This window comes from Nelumbo nucifera, chromosome 3, assembly GCF_055504915.1.
Source record: "Nelumbo nucifera cultivar China Antique chromosome 3, China Antique-T2T, whole genome shotgun sequence".
In the NCBI taxonomy this organism is placed as follows: Eukaryota; Viridiplantae; Streptophyta; class Magnoliopsida; order Proteales; family Nelumbonaceae; genus Nelumbo; species Nelumbo nucifera.
This window is the reverse complement of record NC_142651.1, coordinates 23,891,224-23,900,863: the sequence shown is the minus strand read 5'-3', so window position 1 is coordinate 23,900,863 and position 9,640 is coordinate 23,891,224. Positions and strand designations below refer to the sequence as shown.

At 35.5% G+C, this 9,640-nt stretch overlaps 1 pseudogene; it reads left to right on the top strand.

The window, feature by feature from the left end:
- The first annotated feature begins 307 nt into the window (after positions 1-307).
- Positions 308-1,489, top strand: LOC104602478 (zinc finger protein GIS3 pseudogene; annotated as a pseudogene).
- Positions 1,490-9,640: the final 8,151 nt, after the last annotated feature.

Genomic DNA, 9,640 nt, shown 5'->3' with positions numbered 1-9,640 from the left:
GTGGGCCATTGGTGCAGTCCATACATTGAAGAAGTTGTCGCATGTTTGTACGTACACTATGGACTCTGAGGTTTATAATCCCGAGGTGGGCCCAATGCATTGGATTCCGTAAGGTAGCTTTCAACTTGTAGACATGATACATTGGAAAAATCTATAACACATAATTAACTAATGTATTAACTAGTAAAGTATTAATTAGCTTGCAGAAATCGAGATTATAATAAAGGGTGTTTAGGTAATTAAGACCCAACTGCCAACTGGAGCGAGTGTTTCTCGTTTATGTTCCCAACACGAGCACTTTCTTTGTTTATTTAATTTTTATCTGTGAATCTCCGTCTACTGTTACTGTGTAGCAGGAGTACGGGAGCTTTATACATCTTATATAAATAGCTAGTCATGCTTCCACTCACTTAGAACCCAGTTCTTCTCTTCTGTCTTACTTTCGCACTTTTCTCTTCCTCTGATCCCTCCCAACAGAACCCATCAGTCTCATGTCATTCCTTTAACTGTAAGTCTGTAACCCTTCTTCTTCTTCTTCTCCTCCTCCTCCTTCCTCTCTCTCTCGTTCACTCCCTAGTCCCTTGCTCGTTCTTGCAGAATCTTGCGTGATGATGGCAGAAATCGAGTATCAGACCAAACCAAACAATCCCACCAACAACGTACGCTTGAAGCTCTTTGGCTTTGATGTTTCAGAAGAGGACGAGGTAGGTTCAGGCAGAATTCCATCTGGGTCACCGGAATCTAGCGGTTTCCTGCCCAACGACAGCCGGAAATTCGAGTGTCAGTACTGTTGCCGTGAATTTGCCAACTCACAAGCATTGGGTGGCCACCAAAACGCTCACAAAAAAGAAAGACAGCAGCTAAAGCGCGCGCAAATGCAAGCCGGTAGAAACTCCGCCGCTTCATACGTTAGAAACCCAACGATATCGGCGTTTTCCCCGCCGTCTCACTTCCTCGCTCCGGCGGGGATGCCACAATCGCCTTCTTGGGTTTACATGTCATCACGGGCGGCGCCGACCTTCCAAGTTTCTCATGGTAGCTGCGTTTTTCCGGCAGGTGCCGGGAGAGCGCCTACGACGCTGATGTACACCGGGGTCGTACGGGTGGGAGGAGAGTCCATGCCGACGCACGGGTCTCAGGTTCGAGCTCATGCAGGAATGGTTGTCCCATCGTTGAGTAGGTTCTCTGGTGGAGACGGTGTATCCACCTTTGATGACGCCTTAGGCTTGGATTTGCATCTCAGCCTTGCTCCTGCTGCGCCTTAAAAAGTTTGGCTTGGTTTGATACAAAGATATATCACTAGCACTAGGTGGCTGCTAAATGGGTTCACTTGGGCTCCGCTGGAAACTTAGAAAATTTAATGCCCAAATGGGTCTTGTAAATTTTCCATTTTTTAAATTTTTTCACGGAAGCAATTTAACTTATATATCTGACTTTCATTTGCTATATTCCCTTCTTTACATTATGATGAGATTTTAAATTTGTATAATTTAGAAATACGTATGATATTTATTTAGATATATAATTACGCATATACATACATATATATATATATAAATATATATATATATATATATATATATATTATCTATAAAAAAAAGCCAATGCCTCTTTTTTTTGGAATTGTCATTGGACATATTATATCCCCTTGTCTAAGGCATAAAGATGATATATATGTTCTTTATTCTCACTTCAAAAACTGTCTATTTATAAATATTTAGAAACTATTTACTTATAACCGTTTAGAAATTGTCTATGAATTATAAATAGTTTTGTCTTAGAGATATTGTTATGTATGAATATACGTACACATTTATTTGTGTATATGTATATAGCCTTAATTATATGATGTATGAATACATTAGCAAATCTCTCTCTCTAAATAAAATCCAAATTCCAAATATGATATATCATGTATGATTAATACTTTATTCATGGGCACATGTGTTGAAGGCAAGGGACATACGAAGTGTTGGATAGATAAACCAAATGTTTCTAGTTGGTTCTTATCCTACAAGACTAGCTAAGATATATAAAATGAAAATGGTGAGCATGGATAAGCATGAATGATAATACTTTGTTGGAGTTATAGTTGATTTTAAATTACAAAGATGAACCACACACTGAGTGTTATTAAATAATTTTATGAAGGGTTAGTTAAATCTCTCCCGAGTAAACATGTCATCTTGTATATCTTAGTTTTCTGTTTTAGTTGGAATCCTTACATCAGGTTTATTCCAATACCTATGAAAAACGAGGACATGATTAGAAAAAGGAAAAAGAACAATATCCACTCAATAATGCAGCGGCAGGGGTGCCCCTGTTTATGGTGGACTTCCTTTGTAGGATCCCCTGTCTCAGTGGACCCACTTGATGGTTGTTTCATGTCTCCATGTTGCTAGACTTGACCGTGATGAAAAGTGGGATCAGTCACATGCAAACTAGTTCCGGAACAATTTTTAATCACCACGTATCATGATGAACTAACAAATAAAGTGTTTGAGAGAAACACAGAATCATTCATTTTTTTTCTTGAAATGATCAAACAAATAAAAGGTTTTATGAGAGAGAGATAGTCCCTTTTATTGGAGTAAATCAAATGAAATAAGCATGACAACAAGATGATAATACGTGAATATCTCACTCACCTAATGCAACATGCTAGGGGTTTTCCACGGGAAAATGTAGCATATAAATTAGAAGGTCAAAAGGGCAGATAGTGCTCTCATAAATGGTATCTTAATTTCGGTGGAAATGAGAGTCACATGTGTAATAAAATATAAATATTTGAATAGCATTTGTAGTAGAGGTTAGTAGAGCTTAGTGGGGATGACGAATGGTTTTAATTTAATTTGGATCCTGGGAGGAGAACAAATGAGAAAGTAAGGGATTAGATAGGATTGGGCGATTTTGAAAACTTGTGCATTTTTAAAATAAGTTTCTTCTTCTTTGAAGCTTTTGACAAAAATGAAGAAAGTAGCATCATGTTTGAAACCCAGGTTTCCTATTCACTTTCTTACATTGCAGCCTGCCGCACATCTTACAACACAAGATAGGTATGTGTGGTTGTAATTCACAGCAGGTAGAGTGTGGGTAGAGAGTAGTGGGCAGGAAATCCGGTTTGTTATGTTTTTCTTACAATACATCTCTATTAGTTGGGATGCTAATTGCCTCACTTTCACATTGAGCCATGCCAAAAGAATCCTAGCTATGGTGGAACCCAACTTTTTCTTCCACAAAGTTCATCAAACTGATGTGAACGGGCACTCCCTTAAATCAACCAAGCCCTATGACTTTTATGGTTGGGCACTTCATTGGATTGATGTTAATAATGTATTTTTGCATGAAGACCTTCTTGAGAAGGTGTACATGTAGATTCCATTAGGATTTTCTCATTGTAGGGATCGTCATGTATGTTGCTTAAATAAATCCTTATATGGTCTCAAGTAGATAGGATTCGTCCAATCCATAGCGTGTTGATTATCCTTCTTCACTTTGATGAGAGCTATGTTTTGGTTTTGGTCTATGTTGATGATATTATCATATGATAAAGTTCACATTTCATCTCTTAGAAGTGGGTGATGTAGATGGGTTATTTACCAAGGAAGGGTTGAATAACATTTCACTCCCGACTTTGATAAACTCTTAAATTCTCACCCTCATGAGGCCTCCTACATGTGATGAAGTCAAAGAAGCATTATTTTAAATGAACCCACATAAGGCTCTAGGGCCTGACAGATATTCTACTTTTTTCTATCAAAAGCTTTGGTCTTTCCTTGAATAGAAGATTTACCAAATGGTTTTAGATTTCTACAACAATGAACATATACTGAAAGAAATTAACAATACTAATCTAGTCTTCATACCTAAAGTTAAATCTCCTACAGAGCCAATACAGTTCCGTCCGATCAGTTTCTGCAACGTGTTATACAAAATTGTTACAAAATAGATGGTTAACAGGATAAAACCACTTCTCCAAGACATCATTGCTCCCAACCAAGCTAGTTTTCTAAAAGAAAGATAGATTTCAGATAACGTTCTACTTGCTAAGGAGATCCTACACTCAATGAGAAAACAACATAAAGGTAAGCATTGGATTGCCTTACAAATAGATATGTCAAAGGCTTTTGACAGGATGGGGTGGTCTTTCATTATAGAGACATTGAGAGCTATGAAGTTTCCTTCTAAATGGTGTAATCTTGTTGAACAATGTATTTCAACACCTTCATATGTTGTCAAATTAAGACATTCAGTAGGAAGCTGCTTCAAATTAAAAAGAGGCATTAGGCAAGGGGACCCAATATCCCCCTACCTCTTTATCATAGGTATGCAGGTACCTATTTCACTATTGAAGGATGCAGAAGCTTCAAGTCTCATTTTTTGTTACAAATTAAAGTGTTCAAATGTTAGCATTAGTCATTTGCTCTTTGCATATGACTACTTACTATTTTGTGAAACCACTCCTCAACAGCTTTATAATCTTAAGGCCATACTAAATAGATTTGGAAAATTATCAGGCCAACAAATCAATATCTCCAAATCAGGTATACTTTTTAGTAACAATATACCCAGAAGTCATAGAAGAATCTTATCTTCAATTCTAGGTATTACAAATGTCAAGACCTACATGAAATACCTTGGCAACAAAATGGGGGAAATAAGGCAGAAAATGAGCAACAACAAGACTTGCTTCATAAGCTAAAACTTCAATTAGAGTCTTGGCAAGCAAAACTTCTCTTACAAGCGGGAAGGAGTACCTTAATACAATTAGTAGCTCAAGTTGTTCCTATTTACGCTATGAGTACAACTATCTTGCCAAAGTTCATTTCACATTATGATAAATTATGCAGGGATTTTTAGTGGACAAGCTCTTAAGATGACTATAATTTTCATTCAACCAAAGCATAAAGGAGGAATTGGGCTTAGACTAGGCCTAGTAATGAACAAGGCTATGTTCTCAAAACAAATTTGGAGGCTCATAAGTGATGGGAATTCTCTCTGTGAAAGCTTTACCAAAGCTAAATGCTATCCCAGATAGTATTTTCAAAGTCAAACTGAAAATGAATTGTTCGCCCTGGTGTGGAGGGAAGTTTTCAATTTGCTATCTTCCATAAAAAACAATATATGTTGGGTCCTTCATGATGGTCAAAAGGCAAAGGCTTTTCAAGACCCCTGGTTTCCAAGTTTTCCATGGGATCTTCAATTTCCACACAATTAAAAGATATGAAGGTTTCTTGTTTCTTAAATAATGATAACAATTGGAATTTGTTTTTACTTGAACAGTTTTTTCCTCCTTTAGCTTTACAGCAAGTTCAAAAAGTAAGACTCCTAAGTGAGTTTCCAAGGGATAAGTTTGTCTCGACAAGAATTTAGAATGGAGTTTTTCGGTCAAATCCATTTATAAAGAATTTCTTTATATTAGGCCTTCCTCATCAGATTCCTTTTTTAAATGGTCTATTTTATGGAAATTAAAGATGCCATACATGTATCAACTTTTTATATGGAAGGCTCTATATATGGAATGGAACTCCTATCCAGAGCATATTTCTCATAAGGAAAATGGAGGATAGATGTCACCTTTGCAATTCTCAACAGGAATCCTTTCACCATATCTTCTTCCATTGCCTGTTTTCTAGGGCTATTTGGTGTGGTGCCCAACTAGGCATCAACCCAGAAAACATTCAACAAGAACATTTTCATCTCATCATTCATTATTGGTGGAACATACTCAAACTAAATATGATTAAGAAGGAACTTGATCACTACTTTTCCAAATTCTGCATTACCTTAAGGCTCATATGGGATGAGCAAAACTCGAGGAAATTTTGAAATACACTTGCATCCCCTATACAGGTGTTGGAAAAGTTAAATTTGTTATACAAAGAAAACTTTGGGAGCTCTTCCACTCGGCAAAGTTGTTCCTCAAGTCATCTTAGGCCTTCGAATTTTATTAGCATATATGTTGATGGCTCATTTAAATCTTCATGCTTACATGTTAGTGTAGCTTATGCTATAGTGTCTAAAGAGAACCATCTAATATCTGCAAAAGGAGTTCCATGTCAAGCAACTAGATGCCAAGATGTTGAGCTCCATGCCATAATCAAAAGACTTGAAGCAGCTAAAAAGGAAGGACTCAAAAAAGTCATATTTTTTTATGCAGCGCAAGTGGTGACAAAAATTGAAATTAAAGAATACAGTGGCAACTGGATCAAAACAATGCTTTTAGATCATATATACACTTTACTAAGATCCTTTGAGGAGGTTCAGATAGAACATGTCGGACGTGAACGAAACACTATACCTCATCTTTTTGCTTATTGGTCTTGTATATATAATTAATATTAATATTGGCTACATATGTAATAGATTGACGGTCTCCCCTTCGTATAAATAAATTTGCCAGCACTGCTGGCTTTCTATTACAAAAAATAAAAAATAAATAAAAAAATAAAATCTATGCTTCCATCTCAATTATGATTCCATATAGACATTGAAATGGTGTGCTCTCCCTTTGGGTTTCCTCCCACAACATGAAATACATCATGGAGACATTCTTACACTCAACTAGTTCACACATGGCCTGCACCAAGTCAAGGCATCCTCTTACATGCCTCAAGTGACTTGGTCTTACATGGCCATTGTGATTCTGATTAGGCTATAGCTATTCACTCATACATGCGTCCACAAATGGATACATTACTATGCTTGGCTCCTCACCTATCTCAAGTTGGCCAGATGCATGGCTACATATATTTGTGTCCTTATAACCGGGAGATTCAATTCTTGCCTTCTATGATAAAGTGATTCTCGATTCATAAGTCTAGATGGCCCAAAAAGTTTTGCATATGGCAACACCTAAAACTGTTTCATGTGATATTGTCAACACCCTTTGTTCATTGGGCAAGTTCCAACTCTACAATTGACAAACCTAGACATTTTTGGTAAGGTTGTCAATGAATGGTATCAAATCCCATTCGATTGAAGTGGGTCCATGAAGCTTTTGTGATTGGATTTGATCTTAATGGTAGCTCTAATACATCAAAAATATTGTTTTTTAAGTGCCTTGTTTTGTTGAATTTTTGAATCTTAAGAATGTACTTCTAGCTAGCTAGCTAAGGTATGACATATTCAAAATTGATCCAGATGTCAATTATATCAAACCAGACTCAAAAAATTCAAAATTTTTCAATGAAAATGATATGGCAAATATTTAATCAAATTGAATCTAAATACACCTAGATTCAAGGTTTTAAAAGGCTAAAGGCAAAGGTGAAGCAGTTGGGCGCCAAAGGGGTGAGGCATAAGCCTCGAGGCAGTTTGAGGCGTAAGCTTTAAAGCCAATTTACACATTTTTATTACATATATATTATTTTTAATATAATAATATGGCTCTTACTTTTTATTTTATTTTCTATTTTATTTTATGTTTATAACTTTGTTTTTCTAAATGTTAATTAAAATATACATACATACTAATTATCAATATTTCATGCATTAAGGGTACACTTTATTTATTTTATAGCAATTTTTATGTTTATATTCTTTTTTGTCTTAAAATTAATCATATGTTTTATGGTAATAATGTACTTAAATAAGATTATCCATTTATTTAATTTTTCATATTTCATAGTTTATTATTATTATTATTATTATTATTATTATTATTATTATTATTATTATTATTATTATTATTATTATTATATGCAACAAATCAAAATTATTTTTAATTTACTAAAATGTTTTTCAAATATATTGTTTCTTTCATAGCTAATTTATATATTTTATTTTTATTAAATTATGTTCTTTTAATGTAATGTTATTTTACATTTATACCCCTTTTTACTAAATAAAAAATAACTTTACTAATTTATATATTTTAGATTTTTTAAATATAATCTAATTTTTAAATGAAGAAGAATTAAAGCTAGTTCATATAAACCCTCTTAATATTCCTAATCATGAAACATCATAGCTTTTGTGTTTCATACCTATTGATGCTTTGAAGCATGAACTAATATTGAGTGATAAAAAGAAAGATAGAATCAGATACTCATAGAAAATGTGTTGCTCCTTTAAAGAGAGAGAGAGAATGATGCTATTCACGGTAGATTATAAGGCCACGCATCCTTGTTCTGAAAAGTTTTATACTTTCCCATGAAGTGGCTTTAATATTCGATCGAGTTTGATTTTAGTTGAAGGACAAGTGTACAAACCAAACCTGGTTATCTGACGACCAATGACAAGTGAACATATTAGTGTGGGGCCCAACCACCCTACATGCGGGTGTCATATATGCATTCCCTCGTGATTAATCATGTAGTCAGATTCGCACATGTATTCGCAGCAGATCCCATGTGTTAAAATCCACCACCACCACCACAAGAAGTGAAAGTCAAGCAATGCTCGTGTGGGGGTTTTTGGAATTCTTTATAAACGGAGGCATGGAAGATGATGGACCATAAAGCATTTAACACAAAGCAGTAGGTTTGATTTTCTTTTATATAATAAAATACGATGGGGACCTCATCTGTCATCTACCTACCGCTATTCTAACTCCTAAGTGAATGTGAAAAGCCATGGGAGACAATTCTCTCCAAGAGCCCTCAGGAATAGACCAGCTAGTCATCATCAATCACATATGTCTATCCATCTCAATTTCCTTTTCCTTTTGGTAGGTAGCGTTAGTTGGGGCTCATAACATCAGAGGATTACTACCCAAAAGCCCCATTTAATTGAGCTACAGGGAAGGTCGATTGGCTGGCCCTATTCTAATTATGTATCGTATGGTTATCTTCATACATACGGTATATATGTTTTGTAAAGGACGGACATGATGTTACAGCCATTTATTATCTTCTTCTAGCAATCGCTTTTTATGTTTTTTTTTTTTTTTCTTTTTTCAACTTCATTTCACCTTTTATAATTATAATTACATTGTAGTACATGGGTTCTCCATGAGATTAGCTTGTTTTGCTTTGTCTTCTGGTTAACGAGTTATTCATGATTTGTTTGGTTTTTGGGAATAGGGGTTTGGAATTTGCATCACAATGGTCCATTTTGATTTTGATCATTTGGTTGGATGGAACTAGAATCTAATTCCCATTTCTGGTAAAATGGTATTAGTTCTCTCATTTGAAGGAATAGTCATTCCCATTCTCTCTCCTACCCTGGGAAATGAGAATCTTATTTTAGTCAATTCTGATTTCTGTCTGAACCAAATAGGTGAAGGGAATAAATCATTCCCATTCCAATTTCAAGGGATTTCATTATGTTTCCAATTCCATTTGACTGCAAACTAAATGGATCCTTTTTTTTTCAGTATAAGTTAATTGTCAACAAACATAGTTTCTGTTATTTTATGCAACTGAACCGAAACTTATCTTCAGCTGAGCCATCCCCAAACGGGCCCTGAAACTTCCTTTTGCGGCTTCATCAAGCAGCTCAGCTAAGGCCCCATTTGGTTTGCGGGAATAGGGGTCTGGAATCGGATTCAGAATGGGCTATTCCGATTCCAACTGCTTGGTTGAGCGGAATCAGAATCCCATTTCCATTCCTGTTGAAATGGCATTCCCCCATTTGAGGAAATGGAAATTTCAATCATGCCCCTCCCTTGAGAATGAAATCTCATTCCTGTGAATTC